The sequence below is a fragment of the Microcaecilia unicolor genome, chromosome 1 (genome assembly GCF_901765095.1).
Source record: "Microcaecilia unicolor chromosome 1, aMicUni1.1, whole genome shotgun sequence".
Taxonomy (NCBI): domain Eukaryota; kingdom Metazoa; phylum Chordata; class Amphibia; order Gymnophiona; family Siphonopidae; genus Microcaecilia; species Microcaecilia unicolor.
In genome coordinates this window covers 455,664,759-455,682,480 of record NC_044031.1, presented here as the reverse complement: position 1 = coordinate 455,682,480, position 17,722 = coordinate 455,664,759, and the positions used below count along the sequence as shown (strand labels likewise).

Sequence of the window (17,722 nt, the reverse complement as noted above, 5' to 3'; positions counted from 1 at the left end):
CTGATGCAAGGCCAAATGGCAGAGAATGGTAGTGGACGTGATGTGTTCCCACCCGAAATCAGAGATACCTCCTGTGGCCTGAAAGTATTTGGATATGTGTGAAGGCTTCCTTTAAGTCCAGAGAGCATAGCCAATGTTGTTCCTGAATCACTGGGAGAAGCTTGCCCAGGGAAACCATCCTAACTTTTCTTTGACGGGAATTTGTTCAGGGCCCTCAGGTCTAGGATGGGACACATCCCCCTCTGGTTTTCTCTGGCACATGGAAGTACCTGGAATAGAATCCCTTCCCGTCTTCCCCTGGTGGAATGGGTTCGAATGCATGAAAGTTTCTCTTGGGGGGCAATCTGGTCGTCTCCACCAATGCAGAGTGTAACTGAGATGGACTGTTTAAAGAACCCATCGGTCGGAGGTTACAAGGGCCACATTTCTTGGAAAAAAACTTAGCCTCTCTCCCACCAGAAAGCCATTACATTTACTTTTACTGCGGCCATGCACTGTTGCGGCCAGTCAAAAACTCACCCCTTGTTTTAACCGGGGAGCCGGCTGGGTCTTTTGCACACGCTGTTGACAAAAACGATCGTGCAGGGGTTCAACTTGCTGAGTGGGGCGAGAAGGAGTGTACCTACACCTTTAAGAATAATAGGGATCTCTCTTCGTCTTGCCCAAAAACCTCCTAGAAGAGGGTGCAGAAGGCACCCGCTGGGAGAGAGTGTCGATGGTATCAGTGTGTTTCTTTATGAGGTCTGCAACCTCCTCCCTCCACCTTCTCTCCATAGCAAGTGGCATCCACTGCTGGACCGCTGGGTCCAGGTCAGAGACACGCAGCCATGAGTCTGCACATTACTATATTTTGTGCAGAGATCCTGGATGCAACAAAGGTATCATATCCCCTAGCTTATCAACATGTACTTACGTCCCTTTGAATTTGTTGTATCCATTCCATCCTTGAATTGTAACCATTTGTAAAATTTGTAAGCCACATTGAGCCCGCTCTTGTGGGATAATGTGGGGTATAAATGTACCAAAATAAATAAATATGTGCCCCTGGCCAGGAACTGGCAACAAGCCTTCTGCTGCTTGGCCAGCTGGTGAAGAGATTTGGCCTGCTCAGAAGGGAGAATATATGCCAAATCAGTCATACCATACAATAAGAACCTCAAGTAAGGGCTCATGTAGAGCTCGTATGATTGGATACAGGACATGAGCATGAAGGCCAGATACATCTTATGCTCAGATGAGTCCAGGCTTTGAGCTTCTATGCCTGTGGGCACCAAAGCAAAGTCTCTGGAACTTCTGGCCCATTTGAGCACGGATTTCTCCACCAGAGAATATGAAGCAACAGTGGCTTATCAAATCCAGGTGAACTCTGAATCTGATATGAATCTTGAATAGAAGGGGAGGGCTCCTCCCTGTGCTGACGCTTCTCGGATATCGAATCTCTGTGACCTGGTACTCCTGGCACTTCGTGTTGAGGGTGATCGATATTTGAGCTTCTTGGCATTCTCCCAATTTGTGTTCTTTTTTGCATGCACAAAGAATATAGTTAGAAGAATTATGGTCTGGCCCAAACACTGGTTATACCACGAATGGGTGTCAGCCCCAGAGATGGTCCGACTGCACCAAGCACAGTGCTTAAAGCCAAGGGGAAAAAGGAAACAAATCCCAAAAAGGAACAGAAGCAAAAATAGTCGCTACAACCCACAAGGGAAGGCACCAGAACAGTTGAAGAAAAAATGATGCCAGGAGGAGCCACAAAAGACACATCTTCCCTTTTCTGCAGATAAAAAAACACTAATTGGTCCCTTGCTCGCAAGTCAGGTAAGAAGGCACCCACGAATGCGCAGTGGTAGTGCTGCTTTGAGCTCTTGAAACAGTATGCTGAGCAGCGTTTCCACACCAAGTGCAGTAGATGACGTCACCCATATGTGAGACTTAGCTGATCACTTGCCCTCACAGAAAAAAAGAAAACCAAAATTTCCTAAAATGTACAATAAAAACGTGAGCTGTTGATTTGAATAATTATAATATAATTATAGTACTTACCATATTTAACGTGTAATGTCTGGTTGTTAGAATTATCTCATTCAAGTAGAAGAAATGAGAAATTAACCAAGGATACTAGAAAATTCAACCCTCACCCCCCCACCCCCCCTCCAAAAAAAAGAGGAAAAAAATTCTACCAATTTAGAAATGCAGTCCTTTCCACAACTTCAGAAGTTTTGCATAATTTAATAAAAATTTTTTTTTTTTCTTTCAGCTTTCTTTGTTCTATTTTTTAGTTTGCAAATTTGTTTTGATGACATTCCAGACTTTCTGCACCCTGAAACTATTCCCATTTCTGTGCCATATAACTCTAATACAACAGGTATGACACCAAGTTGCTTACGGCACATTTTGTCTTGACCAGTGCTTCCTAGCCCTCTCCAGGAGGCAAACCTAGCCAGTTAAGGTGTCAGGATTACCACAATAAATGTACATGAGATATATTCACATATATTCATATGTATTCATATATCTGAATACACCTGCCTCCCATCTTAAAGGTGGACAGGGATGTTTCTGGGGTCAGAATGGGGATCCCAAGGAGGCTTTTGCTGGGGGAACAGTGATCTGAGATGAAGTGTTGTACTTCAACTCAGATCATCCTTGGCTCCTGCGCTGCTTCTTTAAGCTCGCATAAAGATTCAGCTTTAGAAAGAAGCAAAAACCTGCACTAGATTTTGCCATAGTTTTCTACATCAGGAAGCAATTTTACAGAACAATCCACTTTATTACAATTTTTCAATGATACAATGCAAGAACACCATAGCAAAACTTTAAGATTGCAGACTATAGTCCCAGAAATACTGCTATACACATATAAACCGTGTGGAACCACATTCCCCCTACCCCCCACCCACAGCATCCCTCCTCCACAGAAAGTGATCTGCATGCATTTTGGATGACCATTGTGCTACTCTTTAGCGAGTTGATTTTACCATGCTTCCTGCACTGGAAAACAGGATTGGTGCAGGAAAATCAAGTGCAACCCACTGTGCTAAAGAGTTGACCAGCTTGTTGTGCTGCCCCCTCTCATAAGGATGGAGACACACTGGTGCAAAGGCACTATTAACTTTAAAAAAACAATGTGTGCTATGCATCACCTAAGTATAGGGTAGGAGAAAATAAAAGCTATTTGAACCATAGCTGAACTGGGAAAGGGAAGGGTAGACCAGAGGATGAAAGGGGGCATTTGTGAATTCTGAACATGTGCTGGTGTAGCTTTTCCTCAGCAGAGGTTGAGAACTTGAAACCTCTCTCCTGCTAACCTATGAGATATTTAGAGGGGTGGGATGTGTCTGGAGAAATTTAGAAACTCTGGAGGTGCCAGTTTGATGAGGGAGGGGGATGGAAACAGGAGCAGGTAAAGTATTTGAGAGAGTTATGTGGGCAACACCTCTACAACTAAATTCTGTAGCTTGTATGCTGCAACTTTTCGGTGCCAATTAGCAGCTGAACAGGGCCATATGAAGGAACTGGCTGCACTGAAGCTGCTTGCCGATCCTTTGCTGTTGGAAGAATTAAGGCCCATCTCTGCTGAGGCAGAGCTCTTCTAAGAGGGGCTAAGAGAGCTTGGCTGGTAAGACAATCCGGAACTAGTGATTATTAAATATCAGTTTTGGGGGAAAAGGGGATTCCAGGCAGCAGGGAGATATTGGGCAATGTGGGCAGATTGTGAGGCAGAAAGAAAGGGTGAAATATTTGGCAGAGTCCTTGTCCTAAAGTGTTTACAATCTAAGATGCTTTATAGATAAGGTCTTGTGGAACTGGTAAACCTAGTTTATAAGCAGACTAAATGACTGTAGGATGTGCTCAATTGCTAACCCTTGCCTTAAGATGTTTTTTTTTTTGAACAAGACCACTGAAGCCACACAACCGTGAATGGACCCCCCCCCCCCCCCCCAAGACAAACAGCCAAGTTTAGATTGCACCGCAACTGTCAGACTGACTGTGGGGAGATCAGGGTATTTTTACGGTGTACCTCTGAGGACCTGTATAGTCTCTGGGTCAGTTCTGACACTAGAGAAGAAAGAGAGAAAAAAAAACTCCAAGACAGAATAACCTGGAAGTGAGCCTGTTTTTCAGCCCCCCCCCCCCCCCCCCCCCCCACACCTCTAATTACAAAGTGAAAACGATGTACTGCAGGAATGGGAATGCAGCTAAGAAATATTCTGGGTTGTTTTTGTTTTTTTACTGTCAGTCTAAAGATTAGTGACAGAAACTTCACTTCTGTTTGAGAACAATAAACCTTTAGCGCCTTAAGAGGATAATGGGCTCTAGGAACTATTATACTGAATGAAAAGAACATTTACCATAGCTTGTCTTTCCCCTTTACTAAGTTGTGGCCAAGAGAACGACTATCCATGGTCGAGACTGTTTTGTTGAAGAGACTGCTTTCACCGCACTGAATTTTTGTTATAGCAGCTGAAGATACTGTAGCTGTCACTTTGGTTATACAATGCACTTTCCTTTGTGCTGTGAAAATTCATTTGACTCTCAATGATGTCTAGTAGTGAACTTCCTATGAGACAGTGCTCTTTTATATACCAAGACATTTCCTACACTAGTTTTATGGGATTATCATGATTGCTGAAGTGGCAGTTCAGTTTTAAACCCTAGTCTGATTTTAAGTGCTGTTCCTATTTATTAATGATGATTTAAATAAAACGTAGAATAAATATTTTCATTAAAAAATGGCTCTTTGGCTCCAGCAGAGGAGGGGGGCGTACATTAGTAGGGGCACATTTGTTGTGTTATACAATGTAATATAATTATGTTAATAAGATTACTGGCACTGTGTTTCTGTACATTTGTAGGTTTCTAACCACTTAGTTTTTATTGGCCTAGGTAGAGAGTATTTAATTTATAAGTAGTCCAGACTAATGATCATGTCTATACTGATTTGTGCATATTGTTATTAATGTTTCATTAGCAGGTATCCTTAGGTTTCATTGCCTTACTGGAAGAAGAGAGGAGAAAACATGATACTTTCCTGTATTAGATTACTACTGAGTAAAGTTTTGTTTGCCTTTACTCTGTTTCCAATTGTATTGATATACGAATTTGCATTATTTGAAACAATGGGCAACTGTGGTAAATTTAGCTAAAACAAACAACTGTTTTCTGGGCATAACACCACTGCAAAGGCTGAATGTAAATTGTTACCTAGGAAGAACTCCTTTATATTGTTTACAAAATAAATACCAAACCTCATCCCCACTTGAAAGACTCTTTTGCATAATTCAGACTAAGTTCCTTGTGGATGGCTCTTGTCTCAGAGACAGCCAGGGGTAACTAAGGGCTGGATATGTTGTTTGTACCCTTTCAGACCTTATGAGACTGGGAGACTGGGCAGCTAAATGGCAGATGGCGTTTAATGTGAGCAAGTGCAAGGTGATGCATGTGGGAAAAAAGAACCCGAATTATAGCTACGTAATGCAAGGTTACACATTAGGAGTTACGGACCAAGAAAGGGATCTGGGTGTCGTCGTCGATAATACGCTGAAACCTTCTGCTCAGTGTGCTGCTGCGGCTCGGAAAGCGAATAGAATGTTGGGTATTATTAGGAAAGGTATGGAAAACAGGTGTGAGGATGTTATAATGCCATTACATCGCTGCATGGTGCGACTGCACCTTGAGTACTGTGTTCAATTCTGGTCACCGCATCTCAAGAAAGATATAATGAAATTGGAAAAGGTGCAGCGAAGGGCGACTAAAATGATAGCGGGGATGGGACAACTTCCCTATGAAGAAAGACTAAGGAGGCTAGGGCTATTCAGCTTGGAGAAGAGACGGCTGAGAGGAGACATGATAGAGGTATATAAAATAATGAGTGGAGTGGAACAGGTGGATGTGAAGCGTCTGTTCACGCTTTCCAAAAATACTAGGACTAGGGGGCATGCGATGAAACTACAGTGTAGTAAATTTAAAACAAATCGGAGAAAATTTTTCTTCACCCAACGCATAATTAAACTCTGGAATTCGTTGCCGGAGAACATGGTGAAGGCGGTTAGCTTGGCAGAGTTTAAAAGGGGGTTAGACGGTTTCCTAAAGGACAAGTCCATAAACTGCTACTAAATGGACTTGGGAAAAATCCACAATTCCAGGAATAACATGTATAGAATGTTTGTACGTTTGGGAAGCTTGCCAGGTGCCCTTGGCCTGGATTGGCCGCTGTTGTGGACAGGATGCTGGGCTTGATGGACTCTTGGTCTTTTCCCAGTGTGGCATTACTTATGTACTTATGTACAGACTTAGTTGAAAGTGATCCATTACCAGATGTTCATAGTGCTCAAATTGCCGAACTTGTTGGAGGAGTAGCCTAGTGGTTACTGCAGTGGACTTTGATCCTGGGGAACTGAGTTCGATTCCCACTGCAGCTCATTGTGACTCTGGCCAAGTCACTTAACCCTCCATTGCCCCTAGTACAAAAATAAGTACCTGAATATATGTAAACAGCTTTGAATGTAGTTGCAAAAACCTCAGAAAGGCGGTATAGCAAGTCCCATTTCCCTTAACTCGTATTTGTGAAATTGATACTGATAGTTCTGTTACCATATATATGTACAGTTGTTATGCATTTGGAGTTAGTCAGGACTTGGGAAAATTGGGGATTCTTAACATCTTTAGGAAGGAGGTGTGGTAGCCGTGTTAGTCCACTTTTAAAGGTAACCAATAGAAATAAAACAAAATAAAACATGGAAAAGAAAATAAGATATATTTTTTAATTGGACATAATACATTTCTTGATTAGCTTTCGAAGGTAGCCCTTCTTCGTCAGATCGGAAATAAGCAAATGTTGATAGATGACAGTATATAGAAGTGAAACATCAAAGCATTTCAGTGACAGTCTAACAGGATGAGGGTGGATAGGTGAGAGACAGGGAGATATGTATGGAGATAGGAAGGTGACAAAGCAGTACAATTTTATGGTTTATAATGGGCTAGAAAACATCACTGCAGAACTAACATTGCCAGACAACTTGGATACACTTTCCAATCCATCTGAGGTATGTGAAAATCGGAGCCCAAACAAACCAAGAGATCAGGAAAGTCTGCAGAGACCCTACAGACAAACCACTGATCACACTATTGGAGATACAGATCAAATGGGGATAGTAAACCTCTCGAACTATCAATTAAAGTGTGGGATACAAATGTAATAAATAAATTATCTCAGCATGAGTCTCTGTACTCTCCCAAGGACTTTCATTCTGCCCATCCAGCAAGCTGGATGAAATTCAATTATACTCAGACCTGGAAGAATTCTTTAGAAAACTGCTCCTGAAGGCACATTTTCACAACAAAGGTACTCCCAATAGGCCGAAATACAGTTTTAAACAAAAGAACACTTATTTCACCCTACAGGATGGACAAAACAACAAGCTGGACAACTACATAGAAAGCTTCAGACATAGGGTAAAATCACAACTTTCCAGCAAACAAAAGAAAATTCTGTACAATCTTACTCCACCAGAAAGAGCGGCCATAAGAACTCTACAAAATAACCAACGCATTATCATCAAACCCGCAAAGGAAGCTCAGCGGTGATTATGGTCACACAAAAATACATTGAAGAAGGGCACAGACAGCTCTCAGACAATACATACTACAGGAAACTAACTGAGAATCCCACACAGGATTATACAAAGCAGCTGAAAGACCTTATCAGAACATTTCCTAAACAAGTACAGCCACATCTGAAGAAACTCATACCAAACCAGCCTTCTGTGGGCACATTCTACATGCTATCCAAAATCCACAAACCTGGAAACCCTGGCAGACCAATCATATAGGGTATTGGCACACTCACGGAGGAAATATCTGGACTCATAGCGGGGATTCGGAAACCTCTCATGCACAAAACAAACAGCTTCATACAAGACACCACAGACTTTCTGAATAAATTGAAAAATATCAAGCAATTACCACCAAGTACCCTTCTAGTCACGATGGATGTAGAATCACTATACAGCAACATTCCCCATGCGGATGGCATAGCTGCATGTGAGAAGCTCCTAAAAACGTCCACACTGGACCATCAATACTCACCAGACACTATTACAAAATTAATCAAATTTATTTTAACTCGCAACTATTTCCGCTTATCTATCAACAAGTAATGGGTACTGCAATGGGCACTAGGACAGCACCCCAATATGCCAACCTCTTTATGGCTGAACTGGAAGAGACATCTACTATAATAAAACTCACCCTCAACGTTCTGAAGACAACGTTCTGAAGTCACGCAGTCACTCACTGAAGGGTTCATGGATTCATGGTGGTGAAGCCAGAACACTGACCATGTCTCTCTGCCCCGCCCTCGCATGACGGACCAATCAGAAAAAAACACCCTCAACATTCTGAAACACAAAGGACCATCACAACACCATTCCCAGGCAACACTAGGCAACATAAGACGGACCAATCAGAGGAAACTACGTGACAATAAGGGAGGAGCATTCCCCAGCAGAATGGCTCATTATCTGTGCAGCACGGAGAGCACAGAACCACCATTGGAACGAGAGAAGAATATTCCTGCTGTGGGTATGTGCAAAAATAGACCGGGGGAGAGGGGGGGGAAATTTTTAAATGCCTAATGCCAGTACTGAAGAGTGCCAGAGGGCGAACAGAACAAGCTGCGGCCGAGCCGGAAGGATTACCCGCGACCCAGCCAGCAGCAAACAGCGACCAAGGAAGGGGGAGGAGTAGGGAAACACGCGGAGCGTGTTTCCCTACTCCTTCCCTGCCTAGGAATTGCTGGAGACTGGCTGCCAAACTAACGAAACAACCGCACACCAACCCACCACCTCCATCATTCGAAAGGCATCCACTCTTTCTTCAACAGAAATGCAAACTAATAATACAAAACAAACAAAGAATACATGGTTTCTCAGGCGGCTGCAGGTAACTCCCCACCCCCTTCCTCTTCCCCTTTTGCCGAAGCGGCCAAGGACGTGCCCAACCATCCCCAGCCTCAGGCAAGCTGTCTCCCACCTCGGTGATTCCCCGAGCACCCGGAAAAAGACGGCGCTGATTCCTGCAGCGCATAAATGTTCCAGCAATCCCCTGCAGCCGGCCTGAAATGGACCGAACATACCGGATCACCCCCCGACGGCCTGAGACCGTGCTCTCCTCCCTTCCGCCAACTTAAAACAACCATCCCCGTCCTCAAGCAAGCCGTCACCCACCTCCAGGATGCCCAGAACCCCAGCCCAATGGAAAAAGATGGCGCTGCTTACAACAGCACATTACTCTTCCAGCATTCCCCTACAGCAGCCCTGAAACGGCCAAAAAATACCGACAGACAAAGAACGTGCTCCTCAACCTTCCGCCCATCTAAAACAACACTGCTGCCTCAGCACAACACAAAAAAAAAAAAAACATGAAACAAAAAAAACAACACTCAACAAAGGCTGACCCCCCTACAACCACATTTACATTTCACCAACAGAAAGACCCCCCTCCACAAACCTCCTTGACAGACATAACCACACACACACAATACAACAGAAACACACCCTCAAAGGCACACACCAATCCAACCCACTTTGCCAGCACAGCACAGCCCCCAACCCCCAAGCAAAAAACAAAACAAAACAAAACAAAACAAAAAAAGACACACATCAACAACCTGCACACACACCGCACCCTCACACACACACAAAATAACTCTGTGACACATACACACACACACAAAAAAACCCCCCACATGCTAGCGCCCGTTTCATTGGTTTCGGAAACGGGCCTTTTTTACTAGTTTCTAAATACATACCAGACCAAACCCCTAAAATACTACCGGTACATCGATGACATTTTTATGATTTGGCCTGAGGGGGAAGAAACTCTGAAACAATTTTACAATTCCTTCAATACATACCATCCTACAATCAGATTCAAAATTGACTACGCCCCAGAAAAAGTCAATTTTTTGCACACCACAATCTCAATCAGCGATGGCTATATACAAACATCCATATACAAGAAACCCACAGACAAATGCAGCTACCTCCACAACTCCAGCTTCCACCCTTCACATACAAAAAGATCCATTATTTACAGCCAAGCCACAAGGTACCACTGTATCTGCTCTGACCCAGTGGACAGAGACAGGCAACATAGAATCCTGGCTGCATCCTTCGAACAGAAAGGTTACAACCCCAAAATCTCCAAGAATATTGCCTGCTCCCCCAAAACACCCAGAACAAGGAAAAGAAAGCCACAGACAGAATCCCCCTTACAGTGACATACAACTCAGAGCTGAAAGAATTAAGAAAAATCATAAAAGATTTACAGCCTCTATCCCAGAAGGATGAATTACTGAAAGTGATATTCCCATCCCCACCAGTGAAGGCCTTCCGACAGCCACCCAACTTAAAACACCAGCTAATTAGAAGCAAGCTCCCAACACAGACTCAAAAAGAAGAGAATGGCACACATCCTTGCAATATATCCAGCTGCAAACTATGCCAAAACAATTCACTGGACCCCACGGTCATTCACAAAGGAAAAATATTCAACATTAAAGAATGTTTCACGTGCTCATCTTCCAATGTGGTATATATCATTCAGTGTAAAAAAATGCAATGAAGGCTGCTACATTGGAGAAACAAGTCAGATGCTAAAGAAGAGATTTAATTTACATAGACACCATATGAAAAATGCTAGTACCAATCAGGATGTCACCTCTGTGGGGCAGCACTTTACAAAACCAGAACACTGTACCAGTGATTTTATGGTAAGAATCCTGAAAGGGAACTTTAAAACAATACAGGAACGTAAGACCTTTGAAGTCAGAATGATTAAATATTTTGACACTCACCAGACAGGACTTAACAAAGATCTGGGTTTTCTAGCCCATTATAAACCACTAGTAAAAAAGGCCCATTTCGTAAACAAATGAAACGGCGCTAGCAAGGTTTTAGAGAGAGTGAGAGTGTGTATATGTATGTGTGTCTGTGTGTGAAAGAGAGTGTGCAAGGGTAGTGTGAAAATGAAGAGTCAGCAGTAAAATTGTACATAGGGCAGCTGAACCATTTGATGCGTGTTTGTGTGTCTGTGTGAGAGAGTGTGTATATGTGTGTGGGTGCGTGTGTGTGTGATTTACAGACAGTGTAAGTGTGTGTCTGTGCGTCTGTGTGAAAGGGTAGGGTCAAAATGAAGAGTCTGCATTATAATTGCACATAGCACAGCAAAAAACTTTTGTGGCAGTTCTTGCCTTATCTCTCCTGCCGCCCCCTCCATACCCAACAATTCTTTCCTTGTCTTCCATTCCCTTTGTGTCCTGTGTGTGTGTGTGTGAGAGAGAGAGAGAGAGAGAGAGAGAGAGAGAGAGAGAGAGAGATGCTAGCAGTCCCTGTGATAGTGGCAGGTCATTTGCTCATTATAGCCAGGTAAGAGTGTGAGTGAGTGTGTATGTGCTGGTTTTTTCTTTCCTTCCTATGCCCTCTGTGTCCGTTGTTTGTGTGGAGAGCAGAGATCTATATGGTGCATTTCTTCCCACAATGTGAAAGCTAAGGACGTATTATTGACTGCAGTGTTTGTTTTCCGTTGGTTTTTGTTGTATGCTACTTCTTAGCAGTCGGATTTTTGTACTTCCGTTGATGAATAGCTTTTTTTTTGTTTTGGTAGGGCGTTTTGTCTGGGGAAAGCACATACCGTGATCTTAAGCATGGTTTTCCAAATTTGCATCGGATTCCAGTGAGTTTCGTTGTCTCCTTGTTTTTGAAGTTCCCGGTTTGTGTTCTTCCTTCTGCTCCCTTGTTCGGTAGCCTTGTTGTGTGATTGGTCCTTGTAGCGTTGCTGTTGTCGTTGCGTAGCAACTGTGTGCTGCTGGTTTTCTTTGTTCCGCGATGCTTCGTTCGTCACGTGCCGTCGCTTAGTAACGTGTTCGCGATGTGATTGGTTGTCATTGGTCCGCCCTCGATGTCATGACGTTTGACGTGGTGGGCGGGGCAAACACTCCTGGGCGTATTCTGGGTTTCATCACCATGCATTTGGAATGTTGGGACTTGTGGAGGCTTCAGAACGTTAGAGGTGCGTTTTATATAGAGAGATAAAATTGTACTGCTTTGTCACCCTCCTATCTCTATGCATATCTCCCTGTCCCTCATCCACCCGACTCTTCCTGTCTCTCACCTATCCACCTTCATCCTGTTAGACTGTCACTGAAATGCTTTGATGTTTTACTTATATATACTGTCATCTACCAACATTTGCTTATTTCCGATCTGATGAAGGGCTACCTTCGAAAGCTAATCAAGAAATGTATTAAGTTATGTCCAATAAAAAAGGTATCATCTTATTTTCTTTTCCATGTTTTATTTTGTTTTATTTCTATTGATCACCTTTAACATCTTTAGGGAAACCAATTCATACTGTCCCCTATGTTTCTGCCTTATTGAAATTTATTATGGATGGAAAGGAAATTGCTATTGTTAAAAATGTGAGAGCCATTCTAAAGCCCATAATGAAGTATGTCAGGGGAATTCTTTAGCTGACCATGTTGCTAGGGCAGCTGCTTTAAGGGGAACAACACACTCTTGTCTTCCTGTACCTAGTATTGATGTCTCCTTTGCCTCCCTTACAGAGTGTCAACCAAGCACAAGAGGAGGTGTCTAATTAGACCTTGATTCTTGGAGACAGGCTGGATACACGTTGCATTCTGAGGGGATCTGAACGACCCACACTGGCCATGTGATTGTTCTTGATGCCCTGCTCCCAAATGTTGCATTCATGTCCACTGGAGCCGACTCTGTGGGTGCTTGAGCACCCCCAATATAGAGAATATTCATTGAATGTGTCCAGAGAGGGGATATTTCCACTGGGCTTAGCACCCCCAATAATTTTGAAACGTTGGCTCCTATGTTCGTGTCAGTGGCGTAGCTAGGGGGGCGCAGGGGGAGCAGTCTCTCCCCCAAACAGGTTTGCAGAAAAAAATGGCGCCTATGCGCCTCTTGCTAATATTTTTTTCTGCCCTGTCCCAAGCGAGGCCCCAATCTTTTCCTGCCTCTTCTGACCGTTCTCCTTGTCCGCATGGTCTGCTCACTTTTACTGCCCTGAAGCACCGTTCTCCCTCCAGCACCATCGATTCCCACAGCCAGCCTTGTGCCAGTGTGCGTCGTCGGGGCCTCTCCTCAGGCACGTCCCACCTACTCTGCAACTTCCTGTTTTCCGCAAAGGTGGGATGCGTGCCTAAGGAGAGGCCCCGACGGCGCATGCTGGCAGAAGGCTGACCATGGGAATCGCTGGTGCTGGAGGGAGAACGGTGCTTCAGGGCAGTAAAAATTACCAGACCACGCGGACGGGGAGAGTGGGCAGAAGAGGGAGAAATGCAAAACTCGGGAGGGGATGGAGAAGGGAGAAAGTGCTGCCCAAGACCAGAGTGGAAGTGAACCTCTCTAGTCCACTGTAAGCAAGGTAAGGAAGCCAATTTGTAATCTGTTTCCACTTTCCACCCCCTCCTCCCCCGCGCAGCTGTCATTTCAGTTCACTCAAAACAAAGCAAGCAAACTTATGAGGTGCTGCATCCATCTTGTCATTCTTTATTGTTGCTCCATCTTAAAAGGTGGAGGAGAAAAGAAGTAACACTTGAATATCACTAAAACAGCTTAAAAATTGATTGTAGCTGGTAAAAACTAAAATCGGACCAAACTACAGAGATACATATAAACTCTTCCTACTCGTAAACAAACTACTAGATACCACACCGGTTACTACTAACAACACAGACACTCCATCAGTAACCAATCGTACAAACTACTTCAAAGAGAAAATCATAAAGCTATGACTCATGATACCAATCAACACAACCGACTACATAAATCTTCTTGAATGTCTCGACCCAATACCCGGGGAATCCCCAGCAGACCGATCATGGACCAATTTTGACATACTATTGAGCAACAGTATCTTCCAATCACTTGGAAGATATGACAAGTCGCAATGCAAACTAGACATCTGCCCAATCAAGTCTTATAAAATCTGCTCCTCAACAATTCATAACAGACCTTACGAAGCACCTAAAACTACATGCTACAAAATAGTCTCTTCCCTAATGACAAAGGAAACATTCTACTCACCCCTCTACCTAAAGATGCAAGGAAAAATACAAATGACCTAACCAACTATCGCCCAGTAGCATCTATCCCACTAATAACCAAACTCATGGAAGGCATAGTGACGAAACAACTTACGAACTACTTAAATACTCAATTCTACATGAGTCACAATCAGGATTCCGTTCAAACCATAGCACTGAAACTGTACTAGTGACTTTAATGAACTCATTTAAACAAACAATTGCAACTGGAAATAACATACTCCTACAATTCGACATGTCTAGTGCCTTCGACATGGTAAACCATGGAATACTACTAAATATTCTTGAATACTTTGGAGTTGGAGGTAACGTTCTCAACTGGTTCAGAGGATTCCTAAACACAAGATCATACCAAGTAATCGCGAACAGGGATATTTCAGCCCCATGGACTCCGGAATGTGGAGTTCCCCAAGGATCCCCCCTCTCACCAACCCTCTTCAACCTAATGATGATACCTTTAGCCAAGCTACTGGCCAATCATAATCTCAATTCCTACATATATGCAGACGATGTCACGATATATATCCCGTTCAAACACAATCCAAAGGAAATCACCAATGAGATCAAAGTCTCCAAATCATGCACTCCTGGGTTGATGCATTCCAGCTAAAACTCAATGCAGAAAAAACACAATGCCTCATATTCACTTCACAACACAATACAAGTAACTTCTCCACCATTGCCACACCAAACTTTTCTCTTCCAGCCTCAAACAATCTGAAAATTCTGGGAGTCACCATTGACCAAAACCTCACACTTGAAACCCACGTGAAGAATACAACGAAAAAAACGTTCCATTCCATGTGGAAACTCAAACGAGTAAAACCTTTCTTCCCGAGATCCATTTTCCGTAACTTGGTACAATCAATGGTGCTGAGTCACTTGGACTACTGCAACGCACTATACGCCGGTTGCAAAGAACAAATTATCAAGAAACTTCAAACAGCCCAGAATACCGCAGCCAGACTCATATTTGGCAAAACAAAATATGACAGTGTGAAACCCCTACGAGAAAGACTGCACTGGCTCCCACTTAAAGAACGTATCGCGTTTAAGATCTGCACGATTGTCCACAAAATCATCCATGGAGACGCCCCGAGCTACATGCAAGACCTCGTGGACCTACCTCCCAGAAATGCTAACAGATTAGCCCGCAAATTCCTCAATCTACATTTCCTCAACTGCAAAGGATTAAAATATAAACTAACACATGCGACTAGCTTCTCCTACATGAGCATGCAGTTATGGAATGCATTACCAACTGATCTGAAAACGATCAACGACATAACTAGCTTTCGTAAATCTCTGAAAACCCATTTCTTCAACAATGCCTACAATGGGAAACCAACACCTCACCCTATTCTATTAACTATCTTTCTATAACTTTGTTTAGATCTTTTTCCTCATCCATGAATTTGTTATAACACCAACTGTATCTATCTCCTGGAATGGCGATGCCATAACAGGTTTTTGTAAGCCACATTGAGCCTGCAAATAGGTGGGAAAATGTGGGATACAAATGCATAAATAAATAAATAAAAATTATAAACTCTATAGTTTGTGTTCATTTTTTTTCACTGTTCTTATATATAGATGTCCAGATTTCAGTGAGGCTATCCTGTTTCCTGATGGGTGCATCTTAACTGCAGTTGTAATCTGCTTTAGGAAGCCTGGTGTTATAAAGATGATAGAATATACTGAAATTAAATGGAAGCAGAATTAAACTCTCCTTTTATTGGGGCACATGGAATCACATCTTCATCTGTTTTGTAGACATTTACGTTTTAGATACACAAAGGGATTATTCTGTTTTGAACGTGTTTCAGGGGCAAGTAGTTTTATAAGTCAAAATAAAAATAAATAATTTGTTTCATGCAGATCTATTTTGTTTAAACATAAATGGGCTATAAGCCCCTAATTCAGTCCACTCGTTTTCTTATATTTTGTTCTTGTGATGACTTATATTGTGCCAAAACTGAATACTCTTATCTCTATCTGGTCGATAATAAAAGGAACACTATCTGCCCTAAAAAGATGTTTTGTGGCTCTACATGAGGAATTGTGATATTGAATAAATAAGTGTATGTTTGTGCCCCTAGTCATGCATCCTACGTTTATATAATCCTTTCAAGAAAACCAGTTAACTGTTTAACATTAGTGGAACATAGCTACAGAGGCATGGTATGGTTGCATTTTTAAGATGGTAATACTAGGGCCCAGCTAAGAAACAGGTTATTTTGAGTTAGTCTTCACTGGACCAAACTTGCTTTCCTTGTGCCATCACTATCCAGCAGGATAGGCAGTGTCTTAAAAGGTGGAGGATAAAGGATTTTTTTTTAAACAATAAAGAGTGACAATGTGGATGTAGCAGCTCATAGGTTTGCTTGCTTTGTTTTAAGAGTACAGCAATGACAGCTGCGTGGGGAAGGGGAAAGTGAGATTGGCCTAACTGGTTTCAACATTTTGATGTCACTTGGCCTCCTGTCTATTAAACCTCCTTGGAGCTGACAGAGGATGGACCGTGGGAGCAGGCCAGGGAGATATGTGGCCCCAAGGAGGAGGGGGAGCGCTGAAAGAGACAGGAAAGAAGGTTAACATGGGAGAGAGAAGGGTAAATGCTGGACAGGGAGGGAGAAGGACACAGAGTCAATACTGGACAGGGAGAGGAGAGGGACACTGGAACGCAAAGAGGCAGTGATGGAAAATGAAGAAATGGGGACACAGGGGCACTACTGAAAAGGAGGGGGATAGGGACACAGAGGGTACTACTGAAAAGGGGATGAGCAGATAGGGACACAGAGGGGCACCACTGGAAGGGGGAATGGAGATATGGGGACAATGGTGAAAAAGGGGTTAGATAGGAACAAAGAGGTAATGCTGGAAAAGGGAGAAGATGGTAACACAGGGATAGTGCTGGAAAAAGGGGGAAGATGGGGACACAGGGCAATGCTAGAAAAAGGGAGAGATGGTGACACCTGGATGGCAGATGCTAGAAAAAGGGAGAGATGGTGACACCTGGATGGCAGATGCTAGAAAAGGGGGGGGGGGGGGGGGGAGATGAGACGACCAGGTAGGCTTGTGCTAAAATAGGGGGGAGATGGGGACACAGAAAGCGCAGATGCTGTACTTGGGGGTAGGATAGGGATAAGGGACACAGACGGGAGATGCTAGACAGGACAAATAGTGGTGCAGAGGAAAGAAGGTTGGTGCACTTGGAGACAGAAGAAATCAGATGGGCAAAAGACCCTGTAAAGGCAGAAGAAACAGAAAAAAACAGAAAAGAGACAACAGGACAAAAGCAAATGAGAAAATAAATTGTTCTAACAGTAGAGGGGTCCGAGTGCATTTTCTTAAGTCATTTTGGACGTACTGCAGCACAGATTTTGATGGGTAGAACCAGGGACTGCAAATCCCATATGAATTTGGGATGTGAGTTAACACTAGGACTGGTTGAATAATCTCTCTTTTGGAACTGGATCATGTGGCAGCTGCATACACAGCTATTTGATAGTGGGGACATAAAATGCAAGATCAGTGCCAAACAGATGTAGAGAAGGAAAGAAAGAAGACAAGAGGCGAGAG

At 43.2% G+C, this 17,722-nt stretch overlaps 1 protein-coding gene across 2 annotated transcripts in view; it reads right to left on the bottom strand.

Annotated features, from left to right (window-relative positions):
- The window catches only part of SMCHD1 (structural maintenance of chromosomes flexible hinge domain containing 1), a 735,404-nt gene that overhangs the window by 257,113 nt on the left and 460,569 nt on the right, over nt 1–17,722 (bottom strand). The gene's annotated exons all lie outside the window — the stretch shown is intronic.